Raw genomic sequence first — 21,923 nt, forward strand, 5'->3', positions numbered from 1 at the left:
ACCTTGTTTTGTGTTTTGCGCAGTCATGGCAGTGTTTATTACTCACGTATTTCCTTTCGCTAACAATGAACTTTTCAAGTTTGCATACGATGCATCAGTTTCATCATACTTCAATCACTCGAATTCCGACAGTTTACAGTTGCAAATATTTACAAAATACTCAGAGGTGTATTGAAACTGACATTGTGTGAGTTTCAACACGTTCGTTTGTTTGTTAAAATAATCACATGAGCCAATGGTTGCTGGAGATAAATATAAAAGTTGCTGTTATGACTGTTCACGGTGTACTATGGGTGGATGTAAATGCTCGGGATAGCCTGAAGAAGAAACGAAGAAAGGAAGAATCCGTGGGTTATCTTTGTTATTAAATAAATTAAATAAATACTGTTGAATATGAAATGGATATCTGAATGAAGTGCAACTACTACAGATAATGCTTCCTGTAACTCTAATAGCATTATAAATGCCTGAAGTATTTGATGAATACTTGACCTAATAATCAAACTGTTTTCAATGTACCTCCCAAAGTTGTATATTTGTAATGTTACTATTAGTATTATTATCAGAGACAGCTTCAGCAAAATCCTACGCTCTTCGTACTATTTTTAAAAAGTCTTGAATTCAAGAAAGATTTGCAGTTAATAGAATTTTAACTTATGAAATATTTATTTCGGATGGCCACTTAATACGCCAAGAGTAAACATAATTAAACGATTAGTCGTATGATTTATGCACAAACGATGGAGTAATATGTGACACTTGGCACTCAAACGGGAATTAACATTACGTCGTGGGTTAATAATGGAAGAAACATGGGAATTGATTCAAATGTCCGTAGGTTTAATATGAAGGGAACACTATAGCCTCAAACGGGAATTTAACACCGAGACTATGAAGTTACTATTGCATACATTGTTTGATGTGGTTAGCTTCAGTACTGTAACTAACATTACACTGTAGGTTCTATAGTGTCCCCAGCATGTAAAACATTGGTTCAGAGGATGTATCAACTCTGACAGGAATTTGACCTATGGCGTATACTCTGGCCTCATTGGGAATATTAAGTCGTGGGGTGTAGGTGATAGGCTGTTTTCCATGTTAAGGTACTTTTGCCTTGTATAGGAAATGTAGCCGCTTAATAGCCCGCCCAGCAAACTTAAATGACCTTTCTTCGGGATATACCTGCATGAAATCGATAGGAATATGAGTCATTTACTCAAAAATCGTGAGCATATCATTCGTCATGTCTCTAATTCGCTGACAGACGAGACAAAAGTACGTCATTGCTGAAATTTGATCTGGATCTGGCCATTGGCATTCCTAGTCCCGTGACTACACAACTCTCGCAACATACATGTCAACGATATCAGAGGTCATACAGTCACGTGACATCGACAATAAACAAACTTCCAAACTTGCTGTACATAGAATCTGGACAACTTATGTAGAAGTCACTTAATGTTTGCAAATAAATAAAATGTACTCTTAATTCTCAACATATTTATTCTCAGAACAATGACCAGAAACCTGTAGGTATCGCAGCAGGGTGGAGAAAACCATTTTCAAGAAGTACCGAGCACGTGTCAGCGATGTGTTTCTTGGTGTCACGTGACTACTACATTGACATGGCTCTCTGCGTTGTGAATCTGGTTTTCTTCAAATTGATGCAACATTTACAGATTTTCGGTCGTTGTTTTCAGAATAAATATTACGAGTTTGCTTTTCATTTTTCTATAAAAATTACGTGACTTTCATTTATATGTTTGATTTGTTTTCCTACAGCAACACTAGAAATAGTAGTTAGTGATCCATTATTGAAAACTGACTACAAGGTTCATTAATAATCATTGATTGATTGAGCTATTGACAACACGCTACAATGTTTAATAGTAGCCATTCATGCATCGGTCGATGTTATTGACAACACGCTATAAGGTTTGATAGTCGTCAGTGATCAATCGATTGATGTTATTGACAACACGCTACATGTCAAGTATCAATCAAATATGCTTATGATAAACATCTGCGTGCTTATTTTGTTGGGTAACGAAATCGAGGAAGAGAGAGGGAGAGAAAGAATAAAGTGTGAGAGAATATTATCACATACATACATACATACATAGGTTGGTAAGAGAGCGGTAATGTATCCCATCATTACAATATTTTTCACAGGACAAGTTGTGTGCTAGAACTAGTAAAATGGATGGTATAATGTTCCCATTTAACTACTTCTCGCTCCCTCCACCTGCCTCCTAACTTCTCTTCACGACACGATCTTTTAAAGGGTATTTTTTATATAGCCTCCTTTTCCTCGAAAAATGATTCATCATGAATGCAAATGAAAGAATCGGACCGTTCTAAACCCATCAGGGACACTTAGCACATCTCGGCATGAGTCGTGACATTGATTTCACTACAATGCCCAGATTTGTATCAATATCTTATAGATAATGTGATAAAATTAGATAACGAAAACATTCACATTAAACGACGTATTTTGAATGGGGTTGGAGAGGGTGGGTGGAGTTAACTTCGTATATGTGTGTATACTGGTATATAGTTATGTCATTATTAGTTCGTCTTTAGGCCTTGAGGTACATGTATATCCTTTCCTACTATTCTAGATACATTATGAGGTCATCATCCCAGATGTTTAATACAAAGTCCACACCAAAGTGTTAATCTTCACTTATAGGATGGAGACAAGATTAGAAAATTAACAGTTCTCCTCTTTGTTGAAAGCACGGCCATCGGACTTGCATAGTAAAACCTTTACAAAATGTAAGAAGTTCGTGAAATTTCGTCATTTTATTCTCTAGGTATAAACAAGCTAACTTGTAAATTGGACATAAATACGATATGTCCAGTACATCAAATTTGAAATGAATTATATTAAAAAAAGATTTACTTACCACTAAGCAGTCAGCTAATTTCGTAAATTGTTACTGGCAATTAGAATACGAGGCGATGAAATTTTCATGACCTAACTTGTGTTTGTTATCTCCAGTAGGATGACGGCCTCGTTCGATGCCGTGAATGACTTGGTCTTTACCAGTATATACATTGACAACCACTGAAGTCGGTATACTGCATAATCTCCATGACCGTGTTGACTGGTTAGAATAGAAGATCTTCGACAATACTTTCACAACATATTTTCAGTGTGTAATACGTTCGGTACTGTCAAATAGGGTCATGTACAAAAATAACCGAATTTTAGCTTCAGTCGAATGAGGGATCACTTCAAAATACCTGAATATAACAAATACCCTATTAGTTCAATACATACATGAAAATTTAAGAAATCCGATGAAGCTAGAAACACAAGCCTCATTGCAGAGAGAGCCAGGAGGAAGGCGAAACAAAAACAGCCTCAACTAGCATCGACGTTCACCTGCAGCAAGTGCAACAGAGACTGTCACTCTATCGCGAATGTGCAGATAGGACACACAACCGGAAGATACACAATCGTCACCCGAAGATGGACGGATGCCAAGAGAGACATGAACATTTAAGTTAATGTCAAACATGACTTGGTACCGTTTTGGGCGCCATGGCCTCGGTTTCACAAAAAGTCTTCGAATATCACCTCAGATTAAGATTTCCTAGCATCTGCCATTATTAAGAATTTTATTTGCGGCAAAGATCAAATTAACTTAAGTAGAGCAATCAAATCCTTCGTTCAAAGCTGTACAATTTGGATTGCTTGCATTCTTAAAAAAGGGTAGAAAAATTCCTAAAATTTAACGAAAGTTTTAACTTGTACACGAAGATAAAACAAAATCTGATCAATGCCATTATGTATATTGTAATTGTTTTTAATCCTCGATGTGTGATGAATGTATCGTAAAACAATAAAGTCATCAAATTATACCACTGAACACATATTGAAAATATTTTCATAAGGAAGAACATTTGAGACGTTAAGTGGAACTGGGACCTTGTGGAAACGGTACTACAGACAGTACCTCCCTTCGATAATATGCTGAAGAATACAAATATATGACTGAAAGGTTTTCTTCCAATGTTATTTATTTTTCCTATTTACTAGAGTATATAAAAATGTCCAAAGGCATATGTTTGCTGAAAGTCAGATCCTCACGTAGTACACAGTCGTTTTCTATCAAATCGGTCAAATAAGCGTTCCCGCTTCGTATGCATAACTTCCCTTAATCTTCGGAAACCCAGCGCGAGTGATGTCAGAGGCGGAAGACTGACAGCAGCGCGTGACTGCAAATGTAGAAGTTGATGTCGGATGCACACTAGTTTTAAGAGGGAAAAAAATACCAACATGCTGTGCTGCATAAAACCAAAGGAACAAAAGTGTAATGGGGTCTGGAACTCACTTTTTTCCTAATTCCTTTGTATTGCACTAATCTGAAATAGCATTATATATCAGTATAAGTAGCAGCAGGGAGGGCGAATCCTACAAGTTTTTAGGCAAAAAGGAGGGCGAAATAAAACCGCGATGACGCTTTATGTAAACGCAATGTCGCCGTCGTTGCTGCGTTTTGTTGTCGTTGCCCTCCCTGCTGCTTCCTGTGTCCCTTTTCGAAAACCAATTTATCTAAAGATCGTATCTAACCCAACTCGATACCGTGTTCGAGGATCATGTAAATTTATTGTTATAAATCCGTGCGGGGTTGACTGAGCACGACTAAATAAATTTCTAAACTTATTTATATCCATATCACCACTGCACCAGGTCTGATGTATATTTCGTAACGTGTGTGTATCAACTCCATTAAACACTGTAAGAATATTACAATTATCCCTGATCACTTTAAGAATTTGTGTATATCGCTGGGCTACATAAATCACATCAGTGTTTTTGTGTCTGCCTCTGGAAAATATCCTGGCAGGATTTGATTGTTTATCCAACATCACGTCCTTATACACGACTAAATTATTAATAAATCTATCAATATCATCTAAAGACGGTGCTTCATCAATGTCAGTGATAAATTCAGCAACATCATCACCGTCGTTTAATGTTTTTGCACTTTCATTAAAATCTTTTAACACTTCGTAGCATCGTTGATCGCCCACAGATGGAGCTACCAAATACAACTTGTCCCATTTCATCCATTTCATTATTAAATTTAACAACAACTGTGTCTTACCACTCCCAGATGGGCCAATTATAATCATACGAACGGAATTTGGTAGTGCTGCGTAATGCTTAACTGGTTCTCGTTTCCTTGTAGCAGAAAAGTCAGTGATCTCCATTAGAATAATATAAAATAAATATGGATGAATGTTGTGTGAAATGTAGAGCACGTACCCCAACAAGTGTTCTAACAACCATTACAACAAAAAATAACAGATCTGCGGTTTCGGGCAAGTGTGAGCGATGCGGTACAAAAAAGTTCAAATTTATTCCCAGTGGCAAGTCGGCGCCAAAACCAAAGTCAGCGCCGAAACCAAAGCCAAAACCAAAGTCAGCTTAAAAAAAAAAAGGGTGGTGATATCGCAGCCAAGTTAGGAAAGTTACCCGGAACTCCGTGGGCGAAATATCCAGGAGAAAAACATCTACCCGGATATAATTACTGTGGTCCTGGAACCCGACTTGATATCAGACTTGATGACCAAGATCGACCAAAACCCGGAGAAGAACCAATAAATGCTATCGATAAAGCATGTCATGCGCATGACGTGGCTTATAAAAGTAAACATCTACAAGATAGTCATCTCGCGGATGTGAAATTAATTCACGCGTTAAATTCCATCACTGATAAATCTTTCAAGGAGAGGTTAGCAAGCTGGTTAATAAAATCTGCGATGAAATCTAAGCTTGTATTAGGCCCTGATAATTAATTATAATGGAGTCGATTTATTATTCCCCAACAGGATACTGGAGGGGTAGCGCAGCAATTAGTAAACTTGCCAGTGCAGCAAAAGTCACACGTGATACTGCAGCAGATTGGTTATCCAAACAGGCAATATGGCAAATTTATCTACCGCGTCCTAGAAAAATTAATTTTGCACATTTTAATGTTAGTGTGTCAAATGAAGTTCATCAAGCTGATATATTATTTCTGCCACATGATACCGTTCGTCGTCGAACATACAAGTACGCGTTAACCATAATTGATGTTGCAAGTAAATACAAAGATGCAGAACTGTTAACGACTAAAACAGCATCTGAGGTTGCTTCTGCGTTTGAACGAATTTATCAACGAGGTGGTCTGCTATGGCCAGATCTATTGCAAGTTGATCCTGGCAAAGAATTTCAGGGCGCAGTATCATCAACGATGAAGCAACATAATGTCACCATCAGACGAGGGCATAGTAAGATTCATCGTGATCAGGCAATTGTTGAGCGATTTAATCGAACACTTGTTGAGCGGTTATTTGGATATCAGTACGCGAAGGAGTTCATTCAGGACAAGAGATCTCGCGAATGGGTTGTAAGATTAACAAGCGTGATAGCTGCATTAAATAACGAGATTACTCGAACAACCAACATGAAACCCATTAATGCAATTACCAAAAAAAATATACCCGTATAACGACGTGATTTTTCAGCGCAACCAATACTGGGCAATGTCACAGTGAGATATTTATATGAACCAGGTGAACTTGAAGGTGGTAAGAAAAGAGCGACTGATCCTATCTGGAGCATCACGACACACAAGATATCTAACATAACTAGATCTACTGGTAGGCCAGCAATCTACAGGCTGGATTCAACTGCCCCTCAACGTGGATTCACAAGTGAACAATTACAAGCAATTCCCGAGGACACATAATTACCGCCCAGATCACTTAACCAGCGCCATGACTTCGATTACACTCAAGACAGGTCAGCATCACATTTTGTCGTGTATGACCGCGACTATTATCTTTTCTGTCTACGGTAAATTGTTTTGGATTTTTGTTAGTGTAACACCACAACATTATACGATTACAGCTCGCACAGTGATTATTCTGTTGTTGTTTCAGTATCATGATAAATTCAACATCGAGGTCGAAATCGCGATTATTTTTTTGTCACTCTGTTTGTAACCGGTTAATTTTTTTTATTATATCACTGGTTTTTTTTCATTATTATCAGCCATTGACTCTTCCAAGACAATTCTTCGCAATTGAGATATTCTTCTGACTCGAGACACCGACAAGTAAACTAAGTTTGACCACTCGATTCGATCATCAACGATCCAAACAACTGTATCAGAAATAGTTAGTCCTTGAGATGAATGAATCCTCATCGCGTATCCTAGCGTCCACGGGGATCTGTTCATTTTTAGTGCATCTTCAACAACATTGACATCAACTGTGACAATATCATTTAATACTAAATTCTGTTTCTCTGTTTTCCCAGGAATATCAACATCTATATTTTGTAACCGCGTATCAGCTGGTCTATAACACAATGGCACTGGCAACATTGGAAACTTTTCTCGTTGCAGTAAAAACAATTTCATCTGAAGTGTGTCTCTATCTTTCTACTTGCCACTATCAAATCGTTTGGTCTCCACGTTTTCCAAAAGTCACTCATTGAAGTCTCTGAAATTATTTTGCGCATGATTTCACATTGAATTTTATTCGGTTGTAATCTGATTAATGTTTTAAATTCCTTCAACGTTGCATCAAGAGATCGATAATCATCAGACACTTCTTCATAATCATCAACAAAATTTTTAACCACAAATGAGGAAATGGACCCACAAAAGGTGGTGGCTGACCGTGATCGCCGCACATTATCACAGCTGTATTTTTTCTTAGCAGCCAATCGAGAAATGTTTTTAATATATCTAACGACACTGTGCCTATTTCATCCCAAATAATGTTCCGCGCAATGTATTTTGTTCCCATTCGATCTGGAGTCCACACACCACCGCTGTATTTGAAAAAGCTGTGATAAGTACAAGAATTAACTCCTCGTTTTTTCATCTCCCTGGCAAGTCTGTGTGTAGGTGTTAGCACAATCATATCCGATTTTCCACGAAATAATTCAATCGCTCGAGTTGTCTTACCAGAACTTCCCGGTCCGTTCAAATAAACGGTTTTGTGTCTAGTGATTGGATCATTCACAGACGGCACCGACGACATTTCTGATAATTCTGATTTACAATAATTATCTTTGATAGCAACATCAGCGGAATCACAAAAACAATGTAGCATTTCCTTTTTTATTCTCCACAAACTCCATGATTCATCGTTGCTTACAGCCAGTGATTCTGAATATCTTTTATTCAAGTAAAATGAATCCGTTGCAACTCTAACTGCAGTGTCGGGAAATCGATTTATCATCGATAGCAAGTTTATAGAAACATAAGCCAGCATCGAAGATCTTAAATGTGTGTATTGAGGTGATTGTCCATTAATATAACTTACAATTGTGCCCAACCGTGTTCCGTCGGACAAGAAAGCGTACTCCCGATTACAAAATATATTTCTCGCAGAGGCATTAGCAATTATAAAATTTAATTCAGCATCATCCATAATAAATCGTGAGTGATGTCGTTTATGACCATATGCACCACCTTTAGTAAATTTACCGATTATTCTTCTATCGAGATCTTTTGCTGTTTTTCACTATTGCTGAGTTTAATTTTAAGAATATTAGGAGCGTTATTGTTAATGACATCCATGATCTGATGGGGATACTCTCGTGCATATTCTTCAATGACTTCATCGAGACTGATACGCTCCGGTGTTGGTAACCAAACCGAAGTCTGCGGTCCATATGATATGATTGCTTCACTGACAGTCAACGATACCAGTATTCGGCTGTCAAGCATATATCGCAATAACACTATTGGTACCCAGCGTTTCTGTGAGAAATGTCTACCAAACCAGACATAACAAATCGGATGAAGTTTTTCAGCTAGCGCAAACGACGTTACACGAGCAAATCCTGTAAGGGAAAAATCGGGTAAAGGACCATTTATAGCAATTCGCGTCATCGAGTTCGTGGGATGTCCAAATCTTTGAAAATATCCACTACACTCGCCCATCCCAAGAAAGCTTCCCGGATAACACGCAATCATGTCTACGGATATCATCTCGCTGTGGTCATACTTGGTATTCCACAAACCGCCGTGTCCATACTCGACACAACTCAATTGTATATCTTCAAGAAACTCACTTCGGGTTGGTCTCCATGAATTTCTCTCTCTGGCGGCGTGAGCGGCAACACTCGGAACTGTAAAACAATTAGTTAATAACTGCTCAGTGTTTCTTGAATATCTCTCTGCGAGTTTTTTCATTTGTTGTTCCAGAAATTCCGTCCGGTATAATTCACCGTTAGATCTTACAAATTGATCATACTCGCCATCTTCGGAACTTTTAAACAACCACACCGACACAGGGTCGTTTTTGCTTATCTGTTTAATAAAATCAAATATTTTTCCAGAATAATATTTCACAACACGATCCCGCGGAAATATCGTAACTGCGTTAGTCCAAGCGTGAGCGTTATGATCAATGATATTTATTGGAGCTCCGTTCCGATTATATTTTGATTTGTATAATACTTCTTTTGTTATCGTTGTTACGGTTATGGGGAATCTAAGTGCTTTTTCTAGCTCGGCAACATCATTTATTGACGCTCCTGTATCCTTGACCTTTTCAGCCCACGCTGCTATCTTGGAACGTCTTAGATCAGTTAGACCGTTTCCGCGCATCGCATTTTTGAAATATTCCATTACTCGCTCGGCTACACAATTTAGCTTTGAGAACCTCATCGGGGTGAGTTTATTGAATTTTGGTGTTTTTATCGGATAGATTCCATAAATGACCGCGGTCACAGGATACGCTCGAGCGTAATATGGTTTATCAATCTCAGTCAACATTCCTAGTTTGGAATCTTTACTTAACAGAACGGTTTCTTCATTAACAAGAACAGAGTCATTTTTGTCACGGATAATCCACGTATCGGAATCATCTTGCACAATAAATTTTATTCTGAAAAAATATTTCTGATTATGATAATCGATAATTGTTTTCGCTCGTGCATAATTCATTGTAGCATCAATGACAGAGTCAGCGACATTGACTTCGTCAACGACACCTTCGGTGTCGCGTATAATTTTAAATGTGGACCATACGTGAGATGCACCGTCGTTACGAAATTCTCTTTTGGCATTCCTGATAATATCAAACAGATCAGTCAGAGCTCGCCTTCGCGAATCAGGGGTTAGTCTGTCAAGATCGAATCTAAAAGCTTTCCCGGTGCTGATGGCAGATAATCTTTCAAACTCCTCCATAATATATTTAAGACAAACATTTAAATAAGAAATATTATATATATAATGAATCAGTACAAGTGGTTTAAAGTTGGATCTGTAACTCCTTGTACTAAGTCCTGCAAAAAAGAATTCTGCAGGGAACATTCCCAAAGCGTCCGAAGGGGGAGTTTAGGACCAATACCCTGCCTGCGATGTGGTCTTGGGGTCAGGGGTAAAACACAGTTATGTGCAAGTTGCGGAGGAAAGAGATACCGTGAACTTAAAAGATATTATAACAAAAAAATAACGATGTTGCGCTAAAATGTGAGCGCGATTATTTAACTAAGTTTTCAGACAAATTATAAATTAGACAAATACATTATTATATAAATGAGCCAAGAATTTGTCCCACATCCTATCATTAAGAATTACGAAGAGAATCGTAAGGGAATAGTCAGACATTGCAAGTTGAAACAACCAGTTGGTTTTGTTAGTAATACTGGTTATTTAATGTTTACTGTTGGAAAGAAACATTATCTCTGTCATCGCTTCGTGTTCGAAGTATTTAACGAAGTGATCCAAGACAGTCTTGTGATCGATCACATCAACGGTGTGAAATCCGATAATTCTTTATCCAATCTGAGGGTTGTCACACAAAGCCAAAATTGTAAATCTGGTAATACTGGCCGTAGTGATAAGAGCGCCAAGAAAGTTGTATCTATAAATTTAGAGACTGGCAAAGAAATAATATTTCAATCGATGAACTCAGCTGGCAAATATTTTGATATTTGTGTAGTCTCAGTACGAAAAGTCGCAGAAAATATATACAAATCTACCTTTTCAAAAAATATAAGCAAAAGATTGTTTTTCACTATTGTTAGGAATCCTGAAGGTTTTAATGTAAATGGGAGATAACTCCGTTAAGCATATCGCATGCAATTAGTTCCCTCCCCTTGACTTGGTCAAGGTGACTTCGTCAAGGAGACTTTGTCAAGATGATTGTGCAACACCTTCCGCGGGTAATATATTATCCTGAAAAGTAGGACTAAATTCGCAACAACTGAAGTCAAATGGTACGTTATACAGTTAACTGTAACGAATCGTCTATTGTATATATACTACAACGGTAAACAATTTTCCGTGTACAGGTAACACGGAAGTAAAACATCTCCAATTACTTCCCCTTTGACTTCGTCAAGGTGATTTTTATCAAAAACTGTCAACACGGGCGGGTGTACAATAAATAATATTTTTTTTCACAGATAAAATCCTTGTTTTACTGAATTCGTTTGGTTTTCTGGTTCATCTGTATTTTTTCTGCGATTATATTTAAGAAAACAAGTACGAAAACCTGAGTGAGCTATTTTTGAACTTCCAAGTATTAGTCAGTTTATATACTACAGCGTCCGAATTATGTACGGGGTTTCGAAACCCAACAAAGTTGCACAACGTTCCGCGTCATCACACTGACGGGGTGACATTTTACACCTCGCGGGATTGATTTTGGGGGAGGGTGTGCAACTTTGTTGAGTGTAGAATATAACCCCGTCTGTCCTTAGTTAAAAAATACATGTTGTACTGTCCTTAGTTACAAGTTGTACTGTCCCTGTAAACTTGCTAAGATGCGATGGCACCTTAGAAACTTACAGATGTAAATACATGTAAATACTATATGTTGTACTGTCCCTGTAAACTTGCTAAGATGCGATGGCACCTTAGAAGCTTACAGATGTAAATACATGTAAATACTATATGTTGTACTGTCCTACTGTAAACGTGCTAAGATGCGATGGCACCTTAGAAGCTTACAAAACTATATGTTGTACTGTCCTACTTAAACTTGCTAAGATGCGATGGCACCTTAGAAGCTTACAAATGTATGTATATATCTGTATTCCTCTGAACCCGCTAGCATATCATTTGGGTAAGCTAGAGGTTCAACATAGGGGATGTTTCGTCTTTCGCAAACACGCCCTCTGGGCTTTCTAGACTGTTATTTGACAGGTTAGGGGCTCACATGGGGGTTGTGTTTCCGCTCCTGAGTTTGGTAGCCTATCATTTGATAAGCTAGAGACTCAAGGAGATGTGGTGTGCATTTTTTTCTTTCAAATATATAATATTTATATACATATATATGAATTACGAAAATATTAATGATGTGATTGTTGCTATTAAAAAATTAGAAGAGCCCGGATTTAATATATCCAATGAACTAAATCCTGAAACAATCATGTCTGATTTTGAATCACTACATGAAGCTAAATGCGCAGGGCGTTATATTCTGCCTGCTCAGTACCGATTTATAAAGAGTATCCAGACGAATTTATATAAATCGCTGGCTACAGTAGAAGAAGCACAAATAAATTAATTTGTTTCGTTGTCTCGTGCAATTGAAAAAAAATAGGATGGAATTAGCTCAAGAATATGAAACAAGCAAGATAATAAATACTCGTGTAAGAAAGCTAAAAAATTGTATGTCCCTTGACGAAGTCGAGGAAGTAAATACCTAGAAATGAAGTCAAGTACTTGGAAATGAAATTGAAAGTAAAAAAATATATATTCACTTTTTTTTCACTTGTATCAAGGAGACTTGTATTTTCCTTAGTCGATTGGATTTAATGCAAGAGTGAGAATTTGATCTCTGAGCAATTTCTGCTATTACTTTAACGCCTTATTTGCTCGATGTCTTCCGCAGATAGTTCTATTTTTGGTATCCTATTAAAAACTTCAGTGTTATTTATTTTTGAGGTCTAAATTTTCTGATCAATCTTAAAAGTTCAGTTAAATTTTCTTTACGGAAGCAGCTATGGGCATAGTTTAAAATTTGTTCACGTGAGCATAAACATGTCATCATTTTTTCATCTTGGAGTTCTTGAAGCTGGTCCCATGTGAGTAAAAAGCTGTCATTGCCAGGAATACTTATTTCGATTACATAATAGTCTTCGCTATCAGTAAGTAGCGCATTTTCTACTATTTGTGAAATTTCATCGTTGTTTTCGATGTTAACTCGAGCGTGATAATACATATATTAAACTCTTACGTTCAAATTTATCACAAGTTCTTCATCTTGAAGGTCCGCTTTGCTCGCGTCTGTTAGTAAAAAATCTTCGTTTCCGTATTCGTCAAATGCAGCGCTCGAGCGCTTGTTTGTCATACACGGTGGTGGTACATATTTCAAGATCTAAATACGCGTATATACTCTAAAATTTGAGGTATACTGCAATGCGCGATCACAATATGTTCTTTTTTTAGTCTTTGTAGTTGCGTATCAGTCAGTATAAAATCGTCAGTGCCATATTCATCAACAATTATTTTTTCCGGGGTAACATTTCCGGTACTGACAGCTTCATCAAGAAGTTCTCTGTTATGTATGAAACATTTTACACGGTGGTACATGATATAATACTCGATTGATTAATTGTGAAATCGTAAACGATTTTTCAGTAAAAAATATATCTTTTTTACTTTTTACTAAATTTTTATGATTTTGACTAGTAAACACCCTATCAAAATTAGCAAATCGGACGATTTCTGTGATTTTTACTAGTAATTACCCTATCAAAATTAGCAAATCGGACGATTTCTGTGATTTTTACTAGTAATTACCCTATCAAAATTGAGAAATTGGTCGATGTGTACAAAACATATATAAAATAAAATATTTTTACTGTTCTGCTGAAAATCGTTTCAGGATTTCACAAGTAAATTAATATGTAGTGTTTCATTCCGTAAATCAAGAAGGTGACCACGTTGGTCTGTTAGTTTGAAATTTATTCTGGTCAGCCACGGATTGTAACATCGTAGATAGACCGGATTGATCCGCTCTTGCACAATCAGAAATCCAGGTGGTACATCTTTTGGAGTAAATGAATAAAGAACAAATCCTTGCTGGGCTTGATTCGATATTGTCGTGTCTGTGCTGTAACTGCCATCAATGACATGACACACAAGATTGACCGCGACCACTTCAGTTATATTTACGATGCCCGGAGATACATGTCGTCCTTCTCCCGAAAGACTATTGTTATGTCTGAGGATAGTTGGCTCCGGTAGTGGGTTTTTTTTTTGTACTGTGCGAGTATGTCATCAAAGAACTCATTGATTAGATCGTTGACTGATTTCTTTAGCTCGGAAACATTATACCCTGGAAATTTAAAATTCGGCAGAGTGGCTTCTGTTATTTTATATTTATCTAAGAAACTTTGTTTAGGGCTATGTCTGTCACCGTCGGTGTGATCAATTGTTTCCTGAATTACTCGCTGGTTAATATATTCCATGTCGGATACAAGCTGATTTAATATTTCAATGTGTTTAATGATTTCGCTGCCTAGCGATGTATCAAAAGATGCTCTTGAAAAAGTTGCCGTAGTCGCTCTAGTGTGTGTTTATGTTTTTGATTAATGATTTCAAAATATTCAATAATATTTTCTGTGGTAATAGAGACCCTTCCTTCGATGTGACTTCGTTCATCAGTAAACAACCACTTAAAATTATTTTCAAAAAAGAAGTCCAACTAACTACCCAACTTTGCATTTTTTATATCGTGTAGACGATCTTTATACAACGGGTCAATTTCGTGATATGATTGTTTATCAGTGACATAATCAGACTTTTTAGGTTCTGGTGGTATTGGTGGCGTTGGCGGTGGAGCGACTTCAGACCATCCTAACACTGTTCTGATCGAACTCTGATATATATCCACGGCGTAGTCTGGAGTGCTTATTTCGATGGCAGAAGACAGCGTTGGCTCATGAGCAGTTATTGTTATCTTAGATTCCTTTGTTGTGATATTTTTTATTCGACGTTGTAATTCCTCATTGATTTCTTCGATTTGATAAGACCCGGTTGGTAATCCAATGACGTTCCAGTCGGGAGTACCATCGGGTTTATTTTTATATGCAAACACAAACAAATTATTCGCTGGCAATCCACCGAACGATTTTGATCTGATATTGGGCCAACTGTGATATACTCGTAATTGTGCTAACGCGATCTCGTTTACTGGAATCGGAGTTGGAAAATTAATACTGAATTCTGGTTTAGTCAAGATTACTGTCATTGAAGAAGTTCGTTTTGGGCTTGTATTTGTGGCTATCTGTTGAAGTAATTCCGACATTATTTATCTTTTGTTGCTTCAAATCGAAGTACTTTGTACTTTGGGTGTAGTCTTCAGACATCTTTGCCATTTGCGCGAATTCGGAATCTGATATTGTTGTATCGTCGAGACTTGATGATATCATCGACGACAATTTCGAGTAGGCGCTCGTGGCCGCATTGTTTAACTTTTCATACTCGTTTAATTTTGTTAGCGCGCATGAAGATATTTTTTCGCGATAATATTAGCAGCGCCTGCAATTGTCGTTGATGTTGAAACTGTAATTGTGACCGCGATTGCAGTTGTCATTGGTGTTAGCGCTGATAATAATACTCCCGTAGATGCAACTGTCGCGGATACTGAATACACTATTGTGTCTAGGATGATTACACGCCGCTTGTATTTTTTTTACTTTTATTGTGCATTCGTTAATAGTATTTTTAACTCTGATTGCCATTCGCTTACTTGATCATATCTATATTGCTGAGCATCCAGTGTTGTCATTGATGCTGACTTATTTTTTAACGCCATTTTATTATTTTACGCAGTAACCAATTGAGGCGTTGCAGCTACAAATTCCAAACACCAGCAGTAAGATGTTGCGGTTAATTTCTTGTCGGCGGATTCCAGTATAAATGTTTCTTCGGTTCCGCTATTTAATATGATAGTTACAACCCCGGAATACTTGTCGGTGGAATGTCTCCAGGGATTCGTTGTGAAGATTTCAAATTTAGCGGCACTGAACACAGACAGTCTATACACTCCAGTGACTGTTGCGGTATATCTGATATTATTATTTTGTTTAGACCTTGTTGCAAATCCAGATGATACCGTGTATACTATGTTGGTAATATGCCCGGCAGCAGATGGGATTTTAATCAAACTGGTTTTGTTAACGATCTCAGGAATCCCGCTTACGATATCTTGCTGTGTTTGTTTGATCGTGTCAATGTTGGTCTTGATATCAGAAAGCTTCATCTCAACGGTGTGCGGAGTGCCAAAGAATTCCTCTGCGGTTTCATTAGTTTTTCTAAAGTTTCTACGGAGATTTGTAAACGCGTTTACATGAACATCATACGCGGCCCGCAACGTGGATAGTTTAACGTCAACGGTGTCAACATAATTTTTTGTCGCGGCATCTTCCGGGGAAGTTGGATCCGCCAACACGGTTATTTTGTTACCGTTCATGCTGAGTTCACCTGTATCACCGGTCTTTTTTACGTTTTCCCCTGCAGCTTTTTGCGTGTCATCTCTTAACACAGCGATTGATATCAGCGAATCTCTGATTTTTCCGCTGTCAGTGAACACAGGGATGTTACCCGGAGTAGCTCCAATAACCCTACGAATTATTTCATGCCATTTGATATCGCTGGTTTTTAATTTTCCGTGTCGGTCCTGAAAAATAACAACCTCATCTGGGTCTATTCCGGTCAGACTTAAAAGATTATTGATTTCATCTTTGGTCGCATATTTTGATAAATCTACGTCGGTGCGCTTCACTTTTCTGTTGAGAAGGGATCTTCCGTAAATATCAACCATTATTTGATAGGAAACTGTTTAAATCGACCCGTGGTATACTCGTGCACGACTTTGTGAGGTGGTTTGGTTGACGCTGATATCGTATCGAGAACATTTAATACTTCACGACCACATATCGGAGGATCGGTCAGTGTTTGTGTTGGTAGCGTTGAGTACCAAACTTTTGTCCCTGTCTTTGACAGGGGGACGTCTTTTGTACATTTTAGAAATTCAACTGGCAGTGCTAACCCATACGAATCAAGATAGATAATTCCACGTGGATGTATCGCGTAAGCAACCCAGTGAGTTCCTGGACCATCGCTGTTATCAAGATTAATAATTCCGGTTTCTGGAATATTCGGTTGTTGTGGTAATTGATCTCTCATAAAGACGCCTCTGAAATTTTTTATATTTAATTGTTTAACAGCATCGAGTAAATCAAAATTTGACATCGGTGTGATGTCTAAAACCGTGTTGGGTACCATGATGACGGAGTTCCTGGAAGTCTTAGACCCCGTCCTTTTTTTGTACCCAGATCCTTTGGATCCACCAGTTGCTTTCTTCAGTGTCACTCCAGCAGCTGTTCCAATAGCTCCTAACGCGGCTGCTTTTGCGACTGCGGGAGCAGCAGCAGCTATCAGTGCTGGTATCGCGGCGAGAAGAGGAAATATACCACCGGTTTTAATCATGTCCTTGATAGCTTTTGGAGCAAAACTAAGTTGAACCCCAATTTTTGCTTGTTTTGCTTTATTGAAATGGTTAAGTTGTGTTTTAGTCAGTGATAGCTTGTTTGGACCGCCAATAATCTGATCGTTTTTAGTGTTATCTTTTCCCCACATGTGCTCGCGTTTTTCGATTGTAATATTTTTTGCCTGACCAGAAGTCAGAGTGACATTAACGTGACTGTATGACATTTTATTTAATAAGAGATTGATCTAATTGTCTACATGTTTTCCACTGGTGCATCAACGAATCTCATTCGGCCGCCAGCACCTTCAAGTAACATTGTTCTATCAGAAAGTATAACAGCGATTGCTCTGTAATTAGGTACGTCAGCCACATTTCTATTCACGGTAGCCCGAAAGTGTATATCAAGGACAGACTGTCTAGGTAAATCAAGATGCTCTAGTGAGAAGTAATAGATTGGATAATGAGATATAAAATCCAATTGTGATATTTGCAAACCAGTATCGATATTTAGATCACGTGCTAGATATTGTGTCAATCGTTGATATGCACGTGCAACATGATTATTACCAAAATTTGACAGTATGTTCTCAGACGGTTCTTGATGTCCGTTTATTCTCAGAGAAACGTCAGTGATACCAAGTTGATCAAATATCATATGCGAATGTGTTTGTGAGTTTACTCGTGTAACATCTTGAAGAGCAATGAAAATATGTCGCGGTGCAGAAACTCCCTGCTGTGATGCTATATGCCATGTAAATAAACCATTATTATTACTCTGAATACTATCTGTGGTTGTTGTAAGCCACGATAACAACAATTTACCACCTTGATCCATAAAAGAAAACAGTCGCTGTTCTTCAGTAATTGTCAGAGTCATTACCGGCATCCACAGTGATAGCTTTTTTATTTCTACCTTATCAGCGTCACCAGCAGGTCGCCATAAAGCATCATTGTCATCATTTTTTCTAACCAGCAGAACCGTATGTTTTGCTCCGAAAACTACCTTTCTGACATCTCTGCAATATCCAAAGATATGCGACAGCGGAATGGCACATGAAAAATTTCTACGACCAGCGCTTTGCATTTGTCTACGTGTATGAAAACCTAAATTAAATTGTGTATTAGCAATAAATAAACATGTCTTCCACGTCGATATCAGCAGGATTAGGAGCAGCGCGGTATTTTGGTCGTCTAATAATAAACTGATCACTGTTAGGATAATCAGAACTGTCCTTGGCAAACATCATTGATGGGCCAGCTGATCTTGTATAATTATCAGAATATCTTGCTAGACCAATTTTTGTTGTAGCAACATCGACATCATTCTGAATCGATTCGATATTTTTTCCATCAATCATATATATGGCGCTACTAAACAAGGCCATAATTCCGTTATTGACAAAACCGATTTTAACACCATTCCCGTAAACTGTATCATCTGTTTTTATAATTTCACCTTCTATTTCAATAAATGCTTCAGCGGGTAAAAAATACCTACTTGTATCCTGAACCTGTAATTCAATTTGTCCTCGTTGATTTGGGTTTCGTGCGTCATAAAAATAATACTGATAATCACGCACTGATTCATTTTTAAGAACCGGTTCGTCTATGTCGAATGCTGTGTCGGATTCCCGTTTAAACATTTCATTATAAAAGTTATCGTCTAAAACGAAGACCACTTCCCGCCACCAAACTTGTGTTTATTTGTTCAGCCCCTTGATTTATCATCGCTGCTAGTTTTTGATTTGCGGCTTCATTTATTACTTTACTAACATTTGCAGGCATGTCTGCGGTGGCTGATAATTTTACCGGTGGAGTTTTTTGAGGTTTGCGTATTAATCGTGCTAGTCTATCCTTAATTGCCAAGAATGCTTTACCGGCAGCGCTACCAACAGCGCCAGTAGCTTTATCTTTAATAACGTCAATAGCTTTCATCGATAATTGTTTTGCGATTGGTATTGCTTTAGGTGCCATCCTCGCGAAAAAACCTCGAACAACATCGCCGAATCCATTTCCATAAGTCATCCTGTATACGGGTACTCGTGAGTTTACAACCCTGACCATAACTGGTCTACGATGAGAATTGTGTACGATCATTTTATTTAATTACCTATTGATTTAACTAGTCGCTGTGATAGTCATCAACGAGCTCATCAATAAATTCTCGGTATATACTAGCATCCATGATACCACCTTGAAATAATCGCTGACAGATATCAGCTACTTCATTAATTATTTCTGGTGAGTTATTCCCAGCTCGCTTTCCTCCTATGAGAACTTCTAACCGCGATACGTCATTGATGATATTGTTAGGACAAGTAAGACCACTTCCCAAACCACTGCCAGTTGCTCCTTCTTCTGTTGTCTCTGTGCTTTTCTTAAATAGTCTTAAGGGCGATCTTTCTCCTTTTGCTTTTTTAAGTAACTCCTCAAACCTTTTAAGTTCCGACATCAACTTTTGCTGCGGTGAAGACGACTGTTCTTGTTCTATCTGTTGCAGAGGTGGAGGAAGTTGATATGAAGGTTCCTGCTCGGGTTGTCGTTGTTCTACTTGTTTCAGTGTTTCTTCATAAAGTCTCTTTACTTCTTCATCAAGACTTCTGTATTCTAAATCATCATCTCTGGCTTGATTTTTGTTTTTATATATACGATAAATCCACTTAATAAGATTATCATCAGTTACTTTTTCATTTCCGCGTTTTAAGATACTAGATTTATTAAATATACCAATTAATATTTTTTTAGGCAATCTTTTTATTTTAGTATGTCTAATATTTTCGACAAAATCCCCCCTAAATTTTGCAATCAGTCCAATATTTTCCTTTATTGGTTTAGACGCGAGTTCAGTACGAATTTTTTCAATACTTTCAAGTATTTCTTCGCCGACGGACGGAGGTTGAGCTGCAGCTATGTCAGTTGGAAGGTCTCATAAAGGTTTTTTTGTTTGTTTAGTTCTCGCCGCTATTTTTTCAGTCTGCGCGACGGTTTGTTTTAGCACTGGAAGAATACCTTTTGTTTCGTCCTTAGGATCTCCCAGTAAAGCTATTTCAGTGACCGCCGCAGCTTTTTCAGTAGCTGTTGTAACGGGTCTAAATAATTGTTCTGCACCTGTCGCAAATTCAACTTGTGCTTCTTTCCGCGCTTGTAATTTTTGTCTTACAGAATCTCTCACAGGAAGAAATTTTTTTATTGCTTCTAGTCGCTCTCGAGCTAATCTAGCGGAATGTGCTTCTCCGATGTTGGCCATTATTGTTAACTTAAATTTTTAATTCACAGCAGCAAGGAGGGCGACGACAACAAAACGCAACAACGACGGCGACAATTGTGTTTACAACGAAGCGTCCTCGCGGTTTTTTAAAGGGCTTATTTCGGCATTTGGAACCCTATAAAAGTTGTGGGATTCACCCTCCCTGCTGCTTAAGTCATTATAATAAATATTTTAAATTACTATAAAAAAAATCAGTTTCTACATGATATGTGTGTGACCGCTCCGGTGGTCTAGTGGTTAGTGCGTCCACCTCGGATGCACGAGGTCGTGGGTTCGATCCCATGCCGAGGCATACCAAAGACTTACAAAAATGGTACTAACAGCTGCCTCGCTTGGCGCCTAGCATTAAGAGGTTAGTGTCAGGACTGGTCGGCCTGGTGTCAGGATAATGTGATTGGGTGGGACATCATGCTACATGTCTGCGGCGTGATGCCCCAGTGCTAGACATCACTATAAACTGCCACACTGCAGACATCGTAGCTATATGACTGAAAAAATGTTAAAGGTACGTTAAAAATCCAAATCACACACACACATGATACGTGTTATTACCTTCGGATATGCGTCTGTACATGGGAAGAGATGCACTTATTGTACAATACAGGACTGGACTGGGATAAATTTCCCGTGTAGTCTTCTTAGCAAGTGTCATATACACAACACAAATCGTATATAGTACAAGTATCTATATTAACTTCAAGACTGAGTTCAACAGTATTTTTTTTTAGTGCACACGTGTACATAATACATATACCCGGACGTTTTTAAAATCTTTGATTATTTGATAGCTAACAATGTTTTTTTCTTCTTCATGTATCTGATATTAAATACATGTGACTGTCATCGCCGAGTTTGGGGACAGGTTAACACCAAGATCTACTTCCTGACAATAGATACTCTCAGCATGCCTAAAAGAGGAATGATAAAATAGGTTTCAACAAACATCATAAACAAATTTCTCCAGTTAACATATTTTCTTATTTCAATGTACTTGTGCATGGATGGTTGATTCTAGAAGTACATTCGAATGAGATTTCCCACGCAAGCTAGTACACACGGGGCATACTAGAGGACAAACATAAATTCTCTAACCTGTATATACTATTCTTTCTCCATATACAATTTCACTTCGTGCTAACACGCATCCTCAGTAGAATATGGGGATAGTATTTTCCGT

At 37.9% G+C, this 21,923-nt stretch overlaps 1 protein-coding gene across 1 annotated transcript in view; it reads right to left on the minus strand.

The window, feature by feature from the left end:
- LOC149770785 (uncharacterized) overlaps window positions 1-21,923 on the minus strand; it is an 80,946-nt gene that overhangs the window by 55,893 nt on the left and 3,130 nt on the right. The gene's annotated exons all lie outside the window — the stretch shown is intronic.

This window comes from Sinohyriopsis cumingii, unplaced genomic scaffold (assembly GCF_028554795.1).
Source record: "Sinohyriopsis cumingii isolate HCF-2022 unplaced genomic scaffold, ASM2855479v2 utg002349l, whole genome shotgun sequence".
NCBI lineage: Eukaryota > Metazoa > Mollusca > Bivalvia > Unionida > Unionidae > Sinohyriopsis > Sinohyriopsis cumingii.